The sequence below is a fragment of the Pezoporus occidentalis genome, unplaced genomic scaffold, assembly GCF_034315485.1.
Source record: "Pezoporus occidentalis ecotype Australia unplaced genomic scaffold, CSIRO_AGI_Poc_V1 ctg4, whole genome shotgun sequence".
Classification (NCBI taxonomy): Eukaryota; Metazoa; Chordata; class Aves; order Psittaciformes; family Psittacidae; genus Pezoporus; species Pezoporus occidentalis.
Genome location: NW_026915724.1, coordinates 28,856,634 through 28,876,327, shown reverse-complemented (window position 1 = coordinate 28,876,327; position 19,694 = coordinate 28,856,634). Strand labels below are relative to the sequence as shown.

Genomic DNA, 19,694 nt, shown 5'->3' with positions numbered 1-19,694 from the left:
GATTATTTTTCCTGTCCTCAGTTATGCCTTCAGGAGCATTTAGCAGTTGACAATGTCTACTGATTATTCAGAATAGTATTGAGAAAAAGAAATGGTAAAAGGTGCATCTTTCTGATTGGTGATTACAATCTATATAAGATGGAACAGAACTGGGAAAATGGCTTTTTCTTTTTTATTTCCAGTCCTGCACTTTAGGAAAAGTGCAATAGTGGATGAAATGATCATCATCATCCCATGTAATGCAGCTCTTGATTACAAGCTCCTTGTGTAATTCTGCTTGTCTTTGAATTAGGAGCCATCAAGAGGATAACTCAATACTATGATGACCTTGAAGTTTAGTCATTGACCAGACCACTTGTATGCAATGAAAACAAATTTTTAAGTGTCAAAATTTAGGTATTTCTGCATGGATTCAGAGATAGCCTTGCAACGCACACCGGTGCTTTCAGAGATTTTCAAGAATGTTTCGTTATTTTCTTGTTGTATGGGATATTGGAGGTGTTATTGATTTTTCCTGGGGGGATGGGAGCAGGGTATGGATTATATGGGTGTATTTGGAATGGTGTCTAGACAGGTAGAAATGGAGCAGCCATAGCAAATAGCAGGAAAACTGTTTTTCTTTCTGCTTTATCACGTGGCCTACGTTGGTTGACTAGACAGTTCCTTGCTTCATGTTGGTGTTTGGGCAGAAATTTCTGAGAGATGGGAGAGATAAGGGTGAAACAGAATAGAGCAAATAGAATCTGAAACCATTTTATGTGTGTATACCTAAGAATAAACAACCTTGCATTTTTGTTTTTTTTTAAAGGTAGAGGATATGTACTGGAGAAGCCTCCACATCTCTTTTTCTTTGCCAGGTAGTGAAATTTAAGTCCTGGAAACAAACTACTTCTTGGTGCAGGAGTTGCAACACTGTATGTATCTTGGTAAACAAATTACTGCTTCCATTATCTTGTAAGAACCAAATAGAAGTATTTTGTCAGTTTTCTTACTGTGTAAGTTATAGCCTTTTGCAAGGCTTCAAATCCAAAACTAATGCTTTTAATCAGATTGGCAGACTATTGCTCTTCATGATATTGATACATTTAACCCACTCCACACCCTCAGTGTGTCATTTGAAACAAAATAAGAAAAACTTCAGGTCATTGTTTCTCTTCCTCTGACTCTCAGCTGCTCAGCCTGCAGAAGCTGCTCTGCATCAATGAACTTGGAAGGGGGTGTATGTGTGTAAGTAAAATAGTTGCAGAATTCCAACAAATTAATTTAGCAGTGATTAAAAACAATTTACAGGCTTGTGAGTCCTCCCTGGGCAATGTGCACTGACATTGCACCTAGGTTGGGTTGTGCCTTCTTCATGTGGGAGAACTCACTGCCTGTGTCTCATCTGAACTTTCAATTTTGCTTATGTAAAGTCTAAGAAAAGACTAAATTCATTGTTTCATTAAAATATGATCCTTTATAAGCTATTTTTATAGCGATTTCCTCCTTACTGAAACTGTGTTTTCTTTTTGTTGTCCAACAAGTTTTTCAGTTTCTAATAAATTTCTGAACTGGTGAGCTTTGGTAGAATGTGTAATAGCAGTAAATCCTTGCATTGCAAATGGTTTTGCAAAATCTTTAGACATGCTTCTAGATTTTGTATCTCACTCCCTAACTTTTGGGAAGTGTGTGAATCAATTCTGCTTCCTCCTTCTGGAAGTCGGGTTGTATAATTTTCTTAACTATAAGCTGAATTAGAGTTTTGGGCTGTCTTTTGACCAGTCTTTCTTTAGGATTTTTGACATGTTGTCATTTATGAGAGCAAGCTCTGTGTTATTCTCAATTTGTAATACGAAGGGGTAGAGGGAAAAGGAAGCCTTTGAAGTAATTAATGATTTTTTAGGAATGCCATCCAGAGGGACCTTGACACACTTGTGAGGTGGGCTGATGCCAACCTCATGAAGTTTAACCATGACAAGTGCAAGGTCCTACACCTGGGTTGGAGCAATCCAGGCATAGCTACAGGTTGGGCAAAGAACAGATTCAGAGCAGCCCTGTGGAGAACGACTTAGGGGTGCTGGTCAATGAGAAAATGAACATGAGCAGGCAGCAGCCCAGAAAGCCAACTGTATCCTGGGCTGCATCAAAAGTAGTGTGACCAGCAGGTCAAAGGAGGTGATCCTGCCTCTCTGCTCTGCTCTTGTGAGACCTCACCTGGAGTATTGTGTGCAGTTCTGGTGTCCTCAACATAAAAAGGACATGGAACTGTTGGAACAAGCCCAGAGAAGGGCCACGAGGATGATCAGGGGACTGGAGCACCTCCCGTATGAAGACAGGCTGAGAAAGTTGGGGCTGTTCAGCCTGGAGAAGAGAAGGCTGCGTGGAGACCTCATAGCAGCCTTCCAGTATCTGAAGGGGGCCTATAGGGATGCTGAGGAGGGACTCTCCATTAGGGAATGTAGTGACAGGACAAGGGGTAACGGGTTAAAACTTAAACAGGGGAAGTTTAGATTGGATATAAAGAGGAAATTCTTTCCTGTTAGGGTGGTGAGGCACTGGAATGGGTTGCCCAGGGAGGAATGCTCCATCCCTGGCAGTGTTCAAGATCAGGTTGTATGAAGCCTTGAGTGAGATGGTAAGGGGGTTTTGGAACTAGATGATCTTAAGGTCCTTTCCAACCCTAACTATGCTATGATTCTATGATTTTAGTTTCCACAAGAATTTATAGATTGCTTGAGTTCAGTGGCTCAAGTTTTTTCATGTTTAGTCCATCTGTACTGCATCTTTCTACATGCAGAGGAGAAACGTGAAAAGGAAACAATAATGCATTCCTTGAAATTATAGTGTTCTTAGCAGAAGGAAGAAAGTAAGGAAGGAAGAAAGAAAGTAAGGAAGAAAGAGAAAAGGAAAGAAAGAATGAAGCAAGCGTGTGTGTGTTCTTTTAGTTCTTTTCCTGTTGGAAGGAATAATTCATACATGAGCCTCTATCCTATTTTCATTCTAAGCTATGAGGTACTAAACAATTAGATATGCAAAGACCTGTTTCTTTTATCCAGCTCAGCTGCATGTTGATCTGCAGACAGCTCTGCTGATTTAAATTGAGTTGTTTCTGAATAATGTTTGAAGAGTTAGAGCATATTTAGAAGGTCATGTTTGACTCTGATGAAGATACAGCTATGGGAAAGTGTTCAAAACATATGAATTGCAGAACACGGCTGTATTACAAATGGAAAATTGTGCAAATGAGAATGTGGTCTTCCATTTCTGAAGATGTTTTCCTTCAGCAGTAAAACTATATGTTTTAGTGTTATACCAACTTAGATCAAGGTGGTGTGCAGAGCATTGCATTTATTGTCTGCTTGACCGTTCTTGCATTTATTTCAAAATTCTATCCTATGGGTTTGTACATAAAATTCTAGTAGAAATAAGATTTTCTTGTCTTTGATGGTCCTTTTAAAAGCAGCTCATGAACATCACCCTAGAGCACAAAACCAGTGACCTAGGATATAATAAAACTCATTATTTGTCATTGATGTAGAAGTATCTCTGGAGAGGAAGATGATGGGTTTATGTTGAACTGGACGCCATCAACATTTTTTTACTTATTTTTTTAGGAGTAAAATTATCTTAGCCATTTGAATATGCCAGCAGAGTGTTAAATGTGTGGAGTTAAGTAATCACATAAACTGACTAAATGATATAATTGATGTCAGTGTATCTTCTGTAAAATAAAAAATGTGATGGCAGCTGCAATAACAGTAACTTGGGAGCCCTGCAACTTTCCCAAAGGCCTTGGTGGCTTTTGTGAATGTGTGTGTTAAACCATTTAACAGGGTCACTGTGCTGCCCATATTTTTGGTCTGATCCAGACAGATACTTGTGCATGTTACTAATTTTAAACACAAAAATGGTTTAGTTGTCATGTATAGAAGCATTGAAGCTGTGCAGAAAATAAGTGACAGCCTGTGAGTATGTATTAATGTTTCCCCAACTGGAAAAATCCCTTGAACATTTCCTTCTGAGATCTCGTTGCTCACTAATGTGGAGACGTCTTGCGAAATTATACAATATCAAATGTAGGGCTTTCTATAGGTAGTGACATTGAAAACAGACTCTGCAATGTGACTGCTTGAAATTTGCTGTATAATCATAGTGTGATGTGATGCTCAGGAGGTTGTCCTGGGTTCAGCAGTAGCAGTCATTTTTCTCCTTCTTGGTAGCTGGTGCAGTGTTTTGACTTTCGCCTCAGGAACAGAGCTGATAACAAGGATGTTTTGGTTTGGACAAGGACTTTGTGAGCCTCATGCTCTGCCAGGGAGGAGGGGAAGCCAGGAGGAAGCAGAGACAGGACACCTGACCCAAACTGACCAAAGAGGTATTCCATACCACAGCACGTCATGCCCAGGAGGTAACTGGGAGTTAGCCGGAAGGGCTGGGAGACTGCAGGGTTGGAGGAGGTATCGGTCAGAGCTTGGTCGGGCTGGGGGGGGTGAGTTATCGGTTGGCTGGTGGTGAGGTGATGTATTCTCTTCCCTTGTTATTTCCTTTATCATTGTTATTATTGGTGGTAGCAGTAGTGATTTGTGTTATACCTTAGTTACTGAACTGTTCTTATCTCAACCCGTGGGAGTTGCATTCTTTTTGATTCTCCTCTCCGTCGCTCTGGGAGTAGGGGGAGGGAAAGAAGGGGGGGGAGTGAGTGAATGAGTTACCTGACTGGGTTTAAACCACGACAGAGGTGGTAGTAAATTCCTGTTTTCTTTACAGTGTGTTGTGTTCATTCCTGCGGTAAGCTGAAGGCATACATATTTTTGGACTAGGTTTCATCAATGCCTGCAATAGAGGCCCACTGACTAAATTGGTCAGACCTATTTGGTTTATGGTCTTCAATAAAACTATGCCAAATGTGGCCAGTACTGTGCTGTTTTACCACCACCACTTGATTCAGTCAACAGTTGTGAAAAAAAGCCAGAAGAACTAACACTGGTGTAGTTCTGTCTACTATATTTGATTAGAGAACATGTAAATAAGCACTAAATCATTGTTCCAAAATATCAAGTTATCTAGAAGGATAAGTTGCCAAGCCTTTTTGTTCTGTTAGCATCCTTGCTAAGTTGAATTACAAGGTCAGAATAATCACCGCCATTACTTAGTGATTCTGAATGTGAGGATATGTTGGGTATACGTGGCAGTCCATTGTAGTCATCTTCTTTTTCATTTGAATCATTATTTAATCCCCATTAAAGGGAAATATTTGAAATAGAGAAGTAGATTCTGTGAAACAGACAAAATCAGAATTGAAGCATTGCATCCAAAGGAAGCATGACACAGTATACCGAAAAGTAGACTTCTTCCAATATGAAAACACATATCGGTTGAAAAACTTGCATTTGCCACAAACATTGAATTAAACTTATGAATATGATGAAGCTGTACTTGGCCCTTTCTCATCAGCACTTTTGTGGAGTTCCTATTCCAAATTTCAACATGTGATTGAGTTGTCATTTGAAAATAGCTTCTGTACAAGGTGTCCAAATACACTTGTACTTCATGGTATGAAACCTTTGAAATTATATTTAAATACGTTTAATGTGCTTGTTGCCAAATTGTTATAGGTAAAGGCATATATGTCTGTTCTCTTGCAGCTGTTTGATTCCTATGAAAATAGGATGACTTTTGATTATGACTGTAAAAGGTGGTATTGCATGGAATCTGGTGGCCAAGGACATGACTTCAGCTCCTCTCTCTTTGTAAACTGATGTGGCAGGGAAGAGCCTGTGGAAAAACTGAGAACAATAAACAAGGTTCTGTAATGTACTGGTGAGTATCCCTGAGTGCAGGCATAATAATAGCTATGTAAGAAATAACACTTGCCTTGCTGTTAAGGGAAAAGCATTGGGAATAGCAACTGGTTACTTCCTATATCTTAACAACAACAACTAAAAGCACTTGTGGCTTCTGCTCAGAGATAAAAGTAAAGGCTTCTAAGGAAAGCTGGACAAGCTCTCTGTTTAAGAATTTGCTGCCTGACTGCAGAATACTTTACTTGATTAAGAGAATGGCCATTAATGAATTGTAGAGAAACCTGATAGTGCAACATTTGGTGTATGTTTGTTTGTAAATGGGGATTGGAAGTCACGAGGAAGTATGCTTCTTGTCTGTTCTCTGCCCTATTACTAGGTAATGAACTATTTGCTGAACAGCAGTGGTGAGAACCTGATGACCACCAGCAGCCGATTCTCCATGGAAATGATGACGCTTTCAGAGACATAAGTATTGATTTAAGTTTTTCTTCTGCCTTAGGGAATCATAGAGTGTTTATCTTTTTATTATCTCTTTAGCTAATGGAAATTGATAGTGGAAGTACTGGCACATAAATTCCTGAGTCTGTGAGGACCTTAGTGAAATATTCTGCTGGATGAGCCTTCCCAAGATGAAGGCCTTTGGATGTGGGGAACAGTGGTGTGTTCAGTGCTCTGGCAGCTGATTTTTCAAGTTGTTTTTTTCCTGTCTGTGGAGAAGTATTGCAAACTTGAAAGATGAGGAACATCAGTCTTACTACAGTGAATTTTCTCTGGACTTTCTGCCTATTATGAAATAGTCAGAGGTTAGTCTGTGATATTACTGGTTCTGCAGTTCTACATGAAAAAGGGATCAGACATCAAAATTATATGTTTTTTTGGTGCTTAGGTAGGAACAAGACAAGCCTTTCCTTCATTACCATTCAAGTGATAACCTAAAGCGTTCCGGGCCTGTTGTTTTTTTTCTGCATCTTGACTTTTTCTGACTTGAAATCTAGTTATTTCTAGGAAATTTACCTTTCTTTTTTAACTATTCATGCCAGGATCCACCCTAAAGTGAAGATCTTTGCTTCCTTCATTTTTTCTGGGAGCTCAATGGTAGGTCCTGTACGTAGCAGCTTATTTCCATAAAAGCTCAGTCTAATGTTATACCTGTTGTACCTGATTTGGGTCATTATGTCAAAAATAGTTGGAAAAATGCAGTTTGTAATTCTGTTCTTTCTTTGTCTAGCACAGGAGAAGGCATGCTTCCTGTGAACTGCAGAGGGAGTTGAAAATCAGTCTTCATCTCTTTAGATCAGTGAGTAATGAATTATTGCATAGAGATGAGGGTCAATTGTTTCTTTCTCATTTGGACTTTTATCATATTACTGTGAATGTGGTCAGGGGGCAAGATAAATGTCACCTGATTTTTACTAATAAGCAGCAATGGCCAGGGAGTAAGTTGTATGTGTATAATAATCAAAACAGTAACATCCTGAGTACATGGACTGGAGCTCTGGCTTCCTTTTTAAAGATCACTTGATCTTGAGGCTGAAGAACTGGTCTCCTGCTTGTTCATTACTTTCCAGATAATGACATTTTTTTTCTACAGAGGGCTGGTGAGTGTTTTTTCTCCCAGTAGAGTGCTATCAGAACATTTCTTTAATCAGCTGAAGGATAGGAAGAAATCTGTGAAACAACCCCAAGAGTGGTTGGGGAAAAAGAGGGGTTGCTGTGACTGCTAGGTGTGCATTGCCTTTTAATGAGACAAGAAATACTTTGGAAGGTGTAAGTTTTCACAAGAAGTAGATTGACCTGAGTAGGAAAAGAGAGGGTTACATTTTCATAAATAAATTTCTAGCAATAAATGTGATTTTCTTTATAGATGTGAAGAGGAAGTGTGACCCAATACCATGTTAAATAGGATAAATGTTATTTGGGTGCAAATGCAAACTCAAGGTTTTTTTTTTTAATACCCTGGTGAAACACTGGATTAATGTTTAATCCTGATGACTAAATCCATTAATACACATATTTCTTACTATCTTAGATAAATGAGTTTTTCAGGCAATTTTATTATTCCCTCAGGGCATTGTTTCCACTTGCCTGAGTATTGATGTAATTAGATAATGACACAGAATCCTAATAGCTATTTTTAAGATATGGTACCTTTGTCACTAGACAATAAGTTTAGTTCGACCTCTTTGTTTTTAATTAATGAAAAGACTCATTTCGTTTGAAGGAATCAAAATACTCTGAAACCTTCCCAAAGCATACTCTTTGGAGATATGAAATATTTAGTATCATACTGGAACAGACAGACTGAATTTAGAAGGTATGGAAGATCATTGCTGCAAAAGGCATTTCCCACAAATTCTTCTATGGCCTCCGTTTCTTTTTTTTTTTCTCTTGAAATAATTAAATTCTCATTTTACTGAAATCATAGAATCATAGAATTGTTAGGGTTGGAAAGGACCTTAAGATCATCTAGTTCCAAAACCCCTGCCGTGGGCAGGGACACCTTACGCTAAATCATATCACCCAAGGCCTCGTCCAACTTGGCCTTGAACATTGCCAGGGATGGAGCATTCACAACCTCCCTGGGCAACCTATTCCAGTGCCTCACCACCCTAACAGGAAAGAATTTCCTTCTTATATCCAACCTAAACTTCCCCTGTTTAAGTTTTAATCTGTTACCCCTTGTCCTGTCACTACAGTCCCTAATGAAGAGCCCCTCCTCAGCATCCCTATAGGCCCCCTTCAGATACTGGAAGGCTGCTATGAGGTCTCCATGCAGCCTTCTCTTCTCCAGGCTGAACAGCCCCAACTTTCTCAGCCTGTCTTCATACAGGAGGTGCTCCAGTCCCCTGATCATCCTCGTGGCCCTTCTCTGGGCTTGTTCCAACAGTTCCATGTCCTTTTTATGTTGAGGACACCAAATAGAAACCACTGTACTCTCTTACTGGCTTTCAAACAAAAACTGTCTTTTAAAGTTATATCACACACTTCAAGGGGTACTGGGGATGCTGAACTTCTCTGTTAAAACTGTTTGGTAGGTGCAGTTAACTGAAACCTATAGAATGGTTGAGTTGATGGTTCAGGCTGATGTTTGTATTGTTTGTGATAGCTCATGATGAGAATGTGTACATGGCTGGCATCGGAGGACACAGTCTTCACTAATCTGAAGTGAAAAATAAAATCCTTTTAAATTCAGCTGCAAAGCTGAGTCTACAATGACAGGAAGCATTTTCCAAAAACTGTTTATGTAAAGGTTTTTTTTTGACTGGCAGGTGATGTTGCTCCATTTCTTCCACCTGTTTGTGTGACAGCTATCAGTACTATCTTTTACATTGCTCTAGTTCACCAGCACACCAGAATGTGAGTCCTTGGGTGGGAAGTACCTTTATTTTCTTCATACCCACTGGGTGTTTGACTTGTGTAGAATAATTCTTAGTACTTTCTAGCATGAAAGAGAAACTTGTTTAGCTTTATGTAGAGTATAATATTGGGCAATCATATTTAAAAATAAAGACTGGAAACCCTTACATTATAGAATGATAATGTTGGAAGGGACCAATGAAGATCATCTAGCCCTGCTTGAAATGGGGGCTTAAATAGCTTCTTAATTATGTTGAAAAAGAGACTGCATTGATATTTCTTTAAAAGTTAAATTTTTTATGCTGTATCTTTATTAAAAAACAAACAGCATAGTCCATCTTCAATAAAAATGTGATAGTCTATCAAATGGAGATACACACTGATTAGAGGAAATAAAGGTATTTTGTTCCTTAACTAGTTAATAGATTTTATTCTATCTCCATACTAAGTTGCTTGCAGAGCAAGCAGAAGTCAGTGTTATATTAGAAGAAATCCTCATATTTTTCCTACTGTGGGAAACCATAGTTTCTAAATCACAGGAAATCAGGTTTAGAAAACTAGCAGTTGGTGGGGAAAGCATTAAAGGGATGCAGGGACTGTAGGGATGATTGAAAGCTTACCTTTTTATTTATTTTTTATTTCTGTATCCGTTTATTTCCTTTCAAAACTTCACCTCCAAAGTAGATTTCTTCTATTAAAAAAACCCAAATCAAACCAAAACCATAACAAATCCACAAAACCATAACAACAAAACATACAAGCAAACAAAACCCCCCAAGCCCCCAACATAATTTAAAATACAGTTTGTGTTTCCAACAAGAATTTTCACTACATCTTGGATTTTAGGTAGTGTTTCTATTCCCCAAAGACTACTGAATTGTTAAATTGGAAAAATACATCAATGTAGTTCCAATTGCATGGTATTGGAACTGTATGATCGGTGTCCTTAGGAAACTGAAACCAGGGAGAATTATGTTCATATATTTTTCTATGCTTTGTGGGCTGACTGTAGTTAGGGCCTGATGAAAGAACATAGGGTTTCACTGTTACTGGTGGCTGCTGATTAGATGGGAATTAAATGCTAAGCTGCCAGACTCTTCAGTAGCATTTCTTCTTTGCATCCTGATTTGATGTTCTAGTTCCCTGTTTAGGTCCCTGCTCATGAAATGTAGTATTATATTCTGGGATTTTCTTTCTGTGCCTAGCATACAACTGTGTGCTTATGTTCTGTTACTTTTACACACAGTTCTGCGTAAGGAGTATTGCATAAAACAGAGATGCCAAGGAATTATATTTACCTCTGAGATCTTGAAGTTGAGCTTGATCTGAGTAGAACTAAAAGGCAGTATCAGGAAAACATGAAGAGTAGGCATTTCAATAAATAGAGATGGAAACGGTAGTCTGGTGGTTGGATATTGGAGTTTGGTTTACACAGACTCAAGCTTTTGCTCAGCTTCAAAGGTTTTTGGTGTAGATTTTCCTGCCTCTGGCAAAGAGACACTGTTGGAACTTTAGTTTCTCATGGGCCAGGCCAGAATTTCAACACTCCTGCAAGTTTACTAATCTCTCCAATACCATTATAGGCCTGCCAGGAGACCAAATGGCTTTTAATTAGTTTTCATGAGCAACATTAGTGAGCATGATATGAAGTAACTTTTGCTTCCATAAAATATATCACTTGACAAGAGTGTTAATACGAGTTTTGACTTAATCTTATGTGAAAATCATAAGAAGTTTAAAAGCAGAGAAATAGTCTTGACACTTTGAGAATAAGCTCTTTTCCCAGCTTTTTCTTCTTGAGTCAGCTGCACTCATTTTTAATTCCTTTTTCCCTAAATGAAACAACCCTTTTCCAATCTCATTTTGAAAGAGTACAAATAGTGAGTCCAGCAAATGAGGTGTATAAATGTGTGAATTGGATAAAAAATGTCAACATACAGTTGGCCTTTTTTGCATTTGCAGTTGTCCTTGCCGAGGGAGTAAGTGACATTCAGCACTGGATTCAATGTTGTATCATAGCGTGCCCCTATGGCAGTATCCCAGTGAGGCAGACAGACTTTCAGAGTGAGAAGTACAGAAGTACAGAAGTTTTATATATATAAATATATATATATTTATGAGTGGCTTCGTAATGCTTTCTTTTGTGTGACGATAACATTTCAAAACAGTGTAATTTAAGGCAAGTAAACTAACTGCTAGGGAAAGACTTTCTTCTAGGGCAAGAGTTTTCAGCAACAGGGAACATAGAAAGGAAGGATGCCCCCAGTGGCTAGAACGCAGGCATGAGTCTTGGAGACTGAACGTCATTCTGCTTCTTTCTCTAAGAGAGACTTCTTAATTAACTGTTCCTTCCTCCCTACCTCTGCTGTTTGAAGGTTAGTTGAAAGACCTGTGAAGAGCTCAGTTGGTTAGCTATAGAAAGTCATGTTGACACTTTTACGATCAAGATTCTGATGTCTTAGTGCCAGTGTTCTGGCGGAGTTCTGAATGTTGTATAGCAAATTGCCCAAGGTTCAGTTGTGGGCATTTTGGGCAAGAGTCATCCACTAGGTTTTATACAAGGGAATAATGTCATACATCCTTGGACAAGTCTGGGAATTCCAAGGCACATGGCCTTGTCTGGTGAGCAGGATCATGTAGTCCCACCAGTCTCTCAGAATTAGTAGTAGGTGCTAAAGTGAAATGTTCCCCTAAGCAGTGCTAAATTCCAACAAATCTGTAAATGCTGCATTGCATTCAATCTTGTACCAGACCAAGGTGTACTGTGCTGCCTTACCTTGAACTTCACGTCAAAACGGTAAAGCAAAAATGAGGTTCTCTGAAAGGAGATCTGTCACTAAAAAAAAAAAAGACAATGTAATAGTTGGGAGGGCTGGTTTTTTTTTGCTTTTGTGTGGGGAAATTCATTTCCACTGTCTCTCAGTTGCAAGACTGATGTGCCTCCTACAACAAATTGCTTTCCAAATGGAGCTGGCATGCCAGAACCTTTATTGCCAGCGATGCCTGTGACTCCTTATATACCTATTGAATATCTGTGGTTTTTATTTTGTGTTAAGCAAGGGAGACATGCTTCATATTAGCCATCCTGATATATTGAATGGAGGACATTGGAATAATATGAAATTTAAGGAATAGTTAGGTAGTGCACTGTCTTTAGGGTTTCCTGAGTGTTGGTCGCATGTGTCACTCATTGTGTGACCGTAGAAGGGGTTTTGCTGAATACATTTGTCATTTAATTATTACTTTAAAAAAGAAAAGCCTATCAATCACTTGACTTCAGTGGAATTATTCTTGCGTGTGGCTCAGCTCAACTAGAGATTGCCTCTACAGCTCAGCTTTCTCATTTAGAATATATATAAAGGCATCAGCCATCCTCTTCAGTGAGGTTTTTGTCAGATGTGGTTTTGATTTATAATAATGACTGACTGTTACAGAAGAAGCAAGAAGGTTATTTTGCCATTGTTGACCTACTGCACAGTCAGGCATGCTGTGATATGTTGCATCATCCAGTCCCTACCATAAGTACGTGCACAGTTGTGTATATATTTTAAAACAGAGGTGTGGGTTATAGTTTGCTTGTGGCTGACTGAAGATCCTTCCATTGAAAGATGATCTGTTAATGTGCCGGTAAGTTTACTATTATCCAGCAGAGCATTACCCTTAGTATTACCCTCTTTTGTCCAGCACATAATAAAGATGTTCAGCTGTTTAGGAAAGATTATCTTATTTGTATTTCAAAAATTATTATTATTTTTTCTTTTTAAAGCTCAAAAATAATTTTTTTTGTCCCCTTTTATCTCACTAAATTACAGTGATTTTGCTTTTTGAATGCAAAACTACCTGCTTTTGTACCTAAATTTGTGCCTTACCTACTTTTGTGTATTTTCAGTCCTTATAGGTGCACAGATTGAGACTTCTATGCACCTTGAGCTTGGATTTCAGTAATTTTTATGTATTGATTTACTGCAGTGAAAGTCTTTATTTTTGTCAGCCAGTCCTTTTGTAAGATATTTCTTGGAAAACTGAAAAGTTTTATTCAGTGTTAGCCTGTCATGAAAGAAAGAGAACAACATAACTGGAATTAACTGAGTTCAGGAGAACATTTTCATTGCTGCTTTTGGCTTACTCTGACTGCTTGGAGAGCAGAAGTTTGACAACAGATCTTTGCTTAGGTGTTCTACACTTGATAAATATTTCCAGTCCACCTATTTCTATTACAGAAAACTTTATCAGCCCTGGAATAGTAAGATTCCTTGCAAATCTTGCTCTTCCCCTTGGTCAAATATCTAAGAATACTCACAAGCTTTTAAAGACTAAATTACATAATATAAAGAATAAGAATTTTTAAGTGCTCTGAAACTCAATCTAATTGAACTTGTTCAAAACCGTGTGGGAGACTTTTCAGGTGTTAAACCATTGCATATGTGGTATTTCTATGGGGAAAGAAAGGAACTACATCTAATTTTTTAGAAAGAACTGAGAATACTTGAATGTAGCCTTGTTCTAGAAGGTAAGGTTAAATTAGACCTTTAGAGCTGAACTAATAGAGTAAATACATGCCTTAGCTGATTTATATAGCTGTGGCTATTAAGAGATCACCTGTGGCTATTAAGATACCAGAACTCTCCAGGCGTTGGAGAGGACGGTGCTACTCAGTGGAACTGTCTCTTTTTGGTTTGGTCTGTATCTCCCCAAAACTAGAATGAATTGAATATGGTAAATACCAATTAAAATGGCTTCTTAATGCAGTTAATTTCTTGGCTAAGACAAGATACCTGGCCCATTTCTAGCTGAAATGTTTGGGAATGAACTTGGTGCTATTTATGGAGCAGAGCTGTAACCAGACAGATTATTTTCTGACTCGCTCAAAACCATTTAAACAGCAAGGTTTACATCCTGCTGAGTGAACATGGGGTGAATCTGGCAGCTGCTGAAGGATGTCTGTATATTCAATATGCAAGAAAAAAGTGCACCATTAAGCACTTGCTATGCTGGTGACTGTTTCAGCAGTTGTAATTTAATGAAAGGAGTATCTGTGTGCATATGCACATGGTGTAGAGATGCATAATTTGTGTGTATAATTTGTGTGTATAGTTTGATGCAGAGGTGTGGGTTGTAGCTTGTCTGTGGCTGACTGAAGATCCTTTGGATGAAAGATGATCTGATAATGTGCTGGTAAGTTTATTATTATCCAGAGCAGCTATTATCCGTTTTGTCAACAGATTACAGTGCTTGGTTTATGGCTCCTTTTTTGCCTTCTCATGGCTTGTCAAATTGCTTCCAACGGGGTATCAATGTTTCAAATCTACAATACCTGCAGAAGGCACTGCAAGCATACAAAATTAATCTTTCCTTATGCAGCCATTTTTCCTTTACTGCAAAACCTCAGTGCTTTCTTGGTGGGAGGCATGAATATGCCTCTGCATGTTTTTTAAGGAACTCACTGTTTTTACTGAAAAACTTCATTAAGCATCAGTCTGGCTTAGAGAACTTGCTATATTGAATGACCCAAGCTGCTGCACTTGTTACCCAGCAAACTGAACAAGTATAGCATGGACTGCAGAGCAAACCCTTGCACTGAGTTTTGCTGCTATAGATACTTTTTTCTTGATGCAGCTTCTGAATTCTGAGTAATTAAATAGGAGTGATTGAGCGTAAATAAATTTCCCAGGTTGTAACAATTATCTTGGAACTTGCTCTGAAGTTATTGAGTTGGTGTGAGAGTCTCTTGCTTTCTTCATAGTTTCTGAAATTAACTGAAATTCAGCAATTTCTAGCAATTAATGCAGTAAGCTGCATTACTGTAGGTACACTGGTATTTCATGTACGTTCTTTGAAATTTGACAACATGTGCCAGAAAAGAGCTTTGTTTCTTGCTTGTACTCTGCTTCTGCTCCCTGGGCATTGCTAATACATACTGCAGTTTTCTGATTTAATGATTCAAAGAATAAAGGATATTGCTCCCCATGCTTAGTTACTGCAGTATGCCCCTCTGGATGTAGTAATGTAGACTGGTTTTATAAAGGCTTGGCACTTAACTAATGGTGCACGAGTAAGAGAAAGTTCCCAGATTTTAAATATGTTTTTTTTTTTAGTTTCCACATACAGACACAGATTCAGGGTATTTAAGCTGCTAAAATGCCCAAACAGGACAGTTACTTCCTACAGACAGAATACTTCAACCTCAAAGGAAAACTGCTGTGATAAATAAGCTTCTCAGCATTTAATGTGCATTTTTGAGAGACTGTTAAAATTACTGCTAACTGCTGTTCCAGCTTGGTTTTACAGGCTGGATATAGATCACTTGTGTTACAACATTTGTGGATCATAACTGAAGTGAGTTACTGCTTTGCTCCTCTGGATTTAAAATTGGCAGAGAGCAAGCAGGCTTAGTGATGGGAGCATGAGGACAGAAGACTACGTGTTAGAAGTGGCAATGCTTACATTTCATGTGAGTAATTCTGTTTCTGCTGTAAAGTCACTTATCAGGGCACAAGAGATTTTTTTTTCTTTGGAGATATTTGAGCTCAAGGCTTTTCACAGGTTATCACTGGAAACATGTATCAGCTATAGCTGCTAAAAATTTTTCTAGAAACTGAAAATTGAAGCAGGTGTTACTGTATAGTCCCACTGGAAAGTGTTTTTGTGCTAGTGTGTCTACCTAACTGAAGAGGATGGTAGAATATATAGACAGCTCTGAATATGATAGGAATAATGCTAAATTAGATGGCTAACTGTGAAAACTTCTTGTATAGAAGTGATATTTTTATAATTAATTATTTTTATACTTATACTATCCACTTGTTTAGGAACTCTAGCTGGGCACCAGGGTCTCTGTGGGTGGTAGGTGCTAGATAACATTGAGTCTTCTCTTAAGTGCTCACAAAAAATGGATCCTTGCCCCTATATAGGGTAATACACACATATAAATATATCTATGTATTTGAAGAAAATTAAAGCTGAATGCAATCTAATAGAAACACCCCCCCCAACCCCCAGATATGCTTTAAGTTAATTTCTGTTGATTTACTTAAGTAGGGAGAGGAAAGAGAGACAAGGAAGAAGTTTTCAAAACTTAAGTACTCACTCAAATAACTATAAAGTTAAGAATTTTATTTTGAAAACAGGTTTTGCAAAGTAGACTCTATAGTTCAAGAAACATCTAAAGTAAAGCTGCCTCTTCAGCCTTTGGTGTTTTCTTATGATCTGCAATATATTTGTCAAACTCTTTCCTGTTGGAACCTTGCCTCATTTAGATGGACTGGCAAGTGATGGAGGCAGCTGTTCATGTTTATTTTTATCCTTGTCCTTAAACAAATGGACTTTCTCATTCTCAATATACTTGTTTCACAGCCTGTGGTCCATTTATCTACTGATGGTCCAAGCTACTCTCAAATTTGAATTGTGTTCATTAACTTTGCTGGATTTATTCCAAGTTTACATGGCTGTTACAGTTAGAGTTGCGCTCAAAATAAGGCACAGGGGCTGAATAAGACAAAGAAGCTTGTGATTCATACAGTTGGCAGGGCTGTGTTAATCTCCCTGAATATCAGTTCATTTTGACAGACACCAAGTAATTATTTCACACCATGAAATAATAGCTCTTAAAATGCTTTTTGTATTGTCAAATAAAAATTCTGGGCAGTCTGCTTTCCATGTATTTCTTAGAAGGTGCTTGGTCAGTATGATGGCTGTGGGCTGGAATTCGCCAAGCTAAATCGTGTAGGTGAAGAAGTTGCTCTTTATGCCCTTGAATTTGCAGCTAACTTTTGCTTTTAGATCCTTGCACAACTTGGTCAATGAGATGAATATCGACTAGATGTTGCTTAAATAGGCTTTTCTTCAAATTTCTTGGACATCAGGAACTCAAATGTCAGTTCAAAACCCAAAGAACTCTTTTATTCCCCCTCCTAACATGTTTAAAATTTTCTGCTCTATTTGCCTGATGGTGCTGGCATTGTATAGAAAGCATGTATATGTATATATATATGCATTCATGAGTTTGTGTGATTGTGCAGTACTCGCTTACTGGATTCTGTTTAAAAACTCCTCAGTTGAGCTAGAAAGGACCTAAGGCAGCTGCAAACACATCTGCTCACCTTCATCACCTATAAATTCCATTTAAACAAACAAAAAATAGTTCTGCCTAATAGAATAGAAGTACATCACTTTGCCTTCACAAAGTAGTTTTTGATACTGCCATTATGGCAAATAGGTGAGGCATTTTCAAAGTAACTATAAAATTGGCTAAAGTAAAGTTCTTTATAACGAGCCCACTGGAAGATGTGTTTCCTTTCCAGGTGTCCCTGAAAATCTTATTTATACATTGTGTTTCTGGATTCAATATATATGGCATTATTTAAATATACGTGGTGTTAGCTATTCTGAAGCATACATTATTTCTTTATCTAAATATATATATAAATGTGAATTTTAAGAAATAAAGGTATCCTCCCTGTGTTTTTTCTGTATGCAGAATGGAGTTTGCATCGCTCCGTGTTGGTTAAGGTCAAGACAGTTTTGGGTCTTTCTGGAATAAGGGAGGGCAACTATCCTAGTTAAAATAGCTGTCTGGCTTCCATCTTATAGCTTTGCAGCTTGATGAGAGAAGAACATGTCAGCAAGATTGAAGGGTAGAGAAGAAACCAGTGACTAATTGTAAAGGACCATCATTAATTGTTATGGCCTGCATATTTTGATCAGAGATAAGGCGATGACTATAGCTGAAGAAGAAAAAAGAGCATTGCTATTGAGGCTGAAATAAGTGGCCTTATTTTTCCACATCTCCTGTAAAGAACACAAGCTATTAGTTCCAGGAGAGGCAAGCAGGTAGTTCTGTGAGGAGAGTTCCTTTTCTGCAGGAAAATGGAAAACATTTTGGAGTACATAATAGCTAGCATGTATATCTCAGAGTAAAGAGACAATGCTTTTTATAAGGCACTTATACTGAGAAAGGCAAAGTAGAACCTCAGAAAACAAACCAACAAAAGCCTGTCATGTCATCATGCCATTTCAATGAGTGCCTAGTCTCATGGCCCAGAGAGTGCTGGGAACCTTAATTGGTTGAGAGCTTTAATTGCCCTGATGAGTTGTACCAGAGACCTTTGTCTGCAGCAAGGAGCTCTGGTCAGAGCTCAGGCCAGATGGGTAGACCTGTGTCTAGCAGTCTTAACCTGCTGCTTGAACATACCTGTCTGGATCCAGGAAGAACTTTGCATCCTAATGGAGCCATAATGGCAGAGCAAGTGGCAAAAGGCTCATTATGCTCATAATTTACACATCTATAGGGTATAGTGAGTGGCTGATAATGTTTTAGTGTAACTTAAATCTAGATAGGCCTCCTAGTTTTTGTTTTGTTTTTTTTCTATAATTCTCCCTATTGCTTGATTTTTATGTGTAGGAAGGTAGATTGTCCGCTGCCTGAGACGAGTGTAGTTTCTTCTTTCATGACTTTAGGGGAAAATGCATTCTTCCAGTTCCTAATTTCCAAAAGTTTATGGAGTTGCACGTGGAACTAATTAAAAAGTTAAAAGATATTATCTTCATTTAGCAGTGTTGTGTTAGGGACCGTTGACATAAAAGTTCTTTCTGCCTGCTGAAGCCTAGCAAGCCAAGCTTGTGAATTTCTGGTGAAATCATTCCTACTCTGTGGCATTACTGCAATGTGAAAATACTACTTTATTTTAACAGTATAATGAAATACTTTTGAATCACAAGAATTGCCAAAAGTAATTTTTCCCTTCTCTTTTTCCATTCCCTCTTTCATTCCATTTACCTTTTATTCTTAAATAATCTTTGATTGTTTCCTAGCTGTACAGAGGTTGCTGGGTGGTATATTTTCTTTAACAATCTTACTGCAATATCAGTAATATAATTCACTTTATGGTATTCAAGATGTAATATCAATAGAAAGAGGGATAAAAACCTTTTTAATTTGCAAGGTGATTCGCCATTTTTTAAAATGCCATTTCGCAGCTGCTATGTTCACCTGCCTTCCATATTAGACTGTTTGAATATGTGAGAGAGAAAATTCCCACTTTCTGTAATCCTTGACTTCTGTTTGACCATGTGTTTTGTTTTGTTTTTTTTCTCACATTCCACTTAACTTTGATATACTCTAGGCAGATGTATTGTGAAGGGGGAAACAGCTCTGGTAATAGAAAAGGCTGGAGAAGCAGGGAGACAATTGAAGATCCCAGGCGAAAGAAAGACCAGGTGGTGGTGGAGATACAGAGCTGGAAACAGAGAAAGACGCAGTACTTCAGCCTTTAAGATAATGGTTCCCCAGTCAGCAGTGTTGAAGAGTTGAGTGTCACCCTGTTATGAAGCTTTGCTACTCCTTACGAGAAGAGCCTTTTTCAGAGTAGTGGGAGCTGAAGGACTGTGACCAAGGTTGAACAGCCTCTTTGCCCCTAGTATGGATAACTTTGGAAAGTTTGGGAAAGGTGGCAGTGGACAGAAGCTACCAAGCCAAACTCTGAGCTGCATTGTCAGGGCACCTGAAGTCATCTAGTGGATGAGTAGTTGGATGTGTATAATTTATAGCTTAAGACA

At 38.3% G+C, this 19,694-nt stretch overlaps 1 long non-coding RNA gene across 3 annotated transcripts in view; it reads left to right on the top strand.

The window, feature by feature from the left end:
• Positions 1 to 323: 323 nt before the first annotated feature.
• LOC134171170 (uncharacterized) overlaps positions 324 to 19,694 on the top strand; it is a 40,302-nt gene continuing 20,931 nt past the window's right edge. For 2 of the 3 annotated variants that reach the window (XR_009967531.1, XR_009967530.1), the window contains exons 1-3: positions 324 to 926; positions 5,625 to 5,799; positions 6,160 to 7,080. This is a non-coding gene — a long non-coding RNA (uncharacterized LOC134171170). The remainder of the gene's footprint in view (positions 927 to 5,624; positions 5,800 to 6,159; positions 7,081 to 19,694) is intronic. The other variant, XR_009967532.1, reaches the window with a different exon arrangement.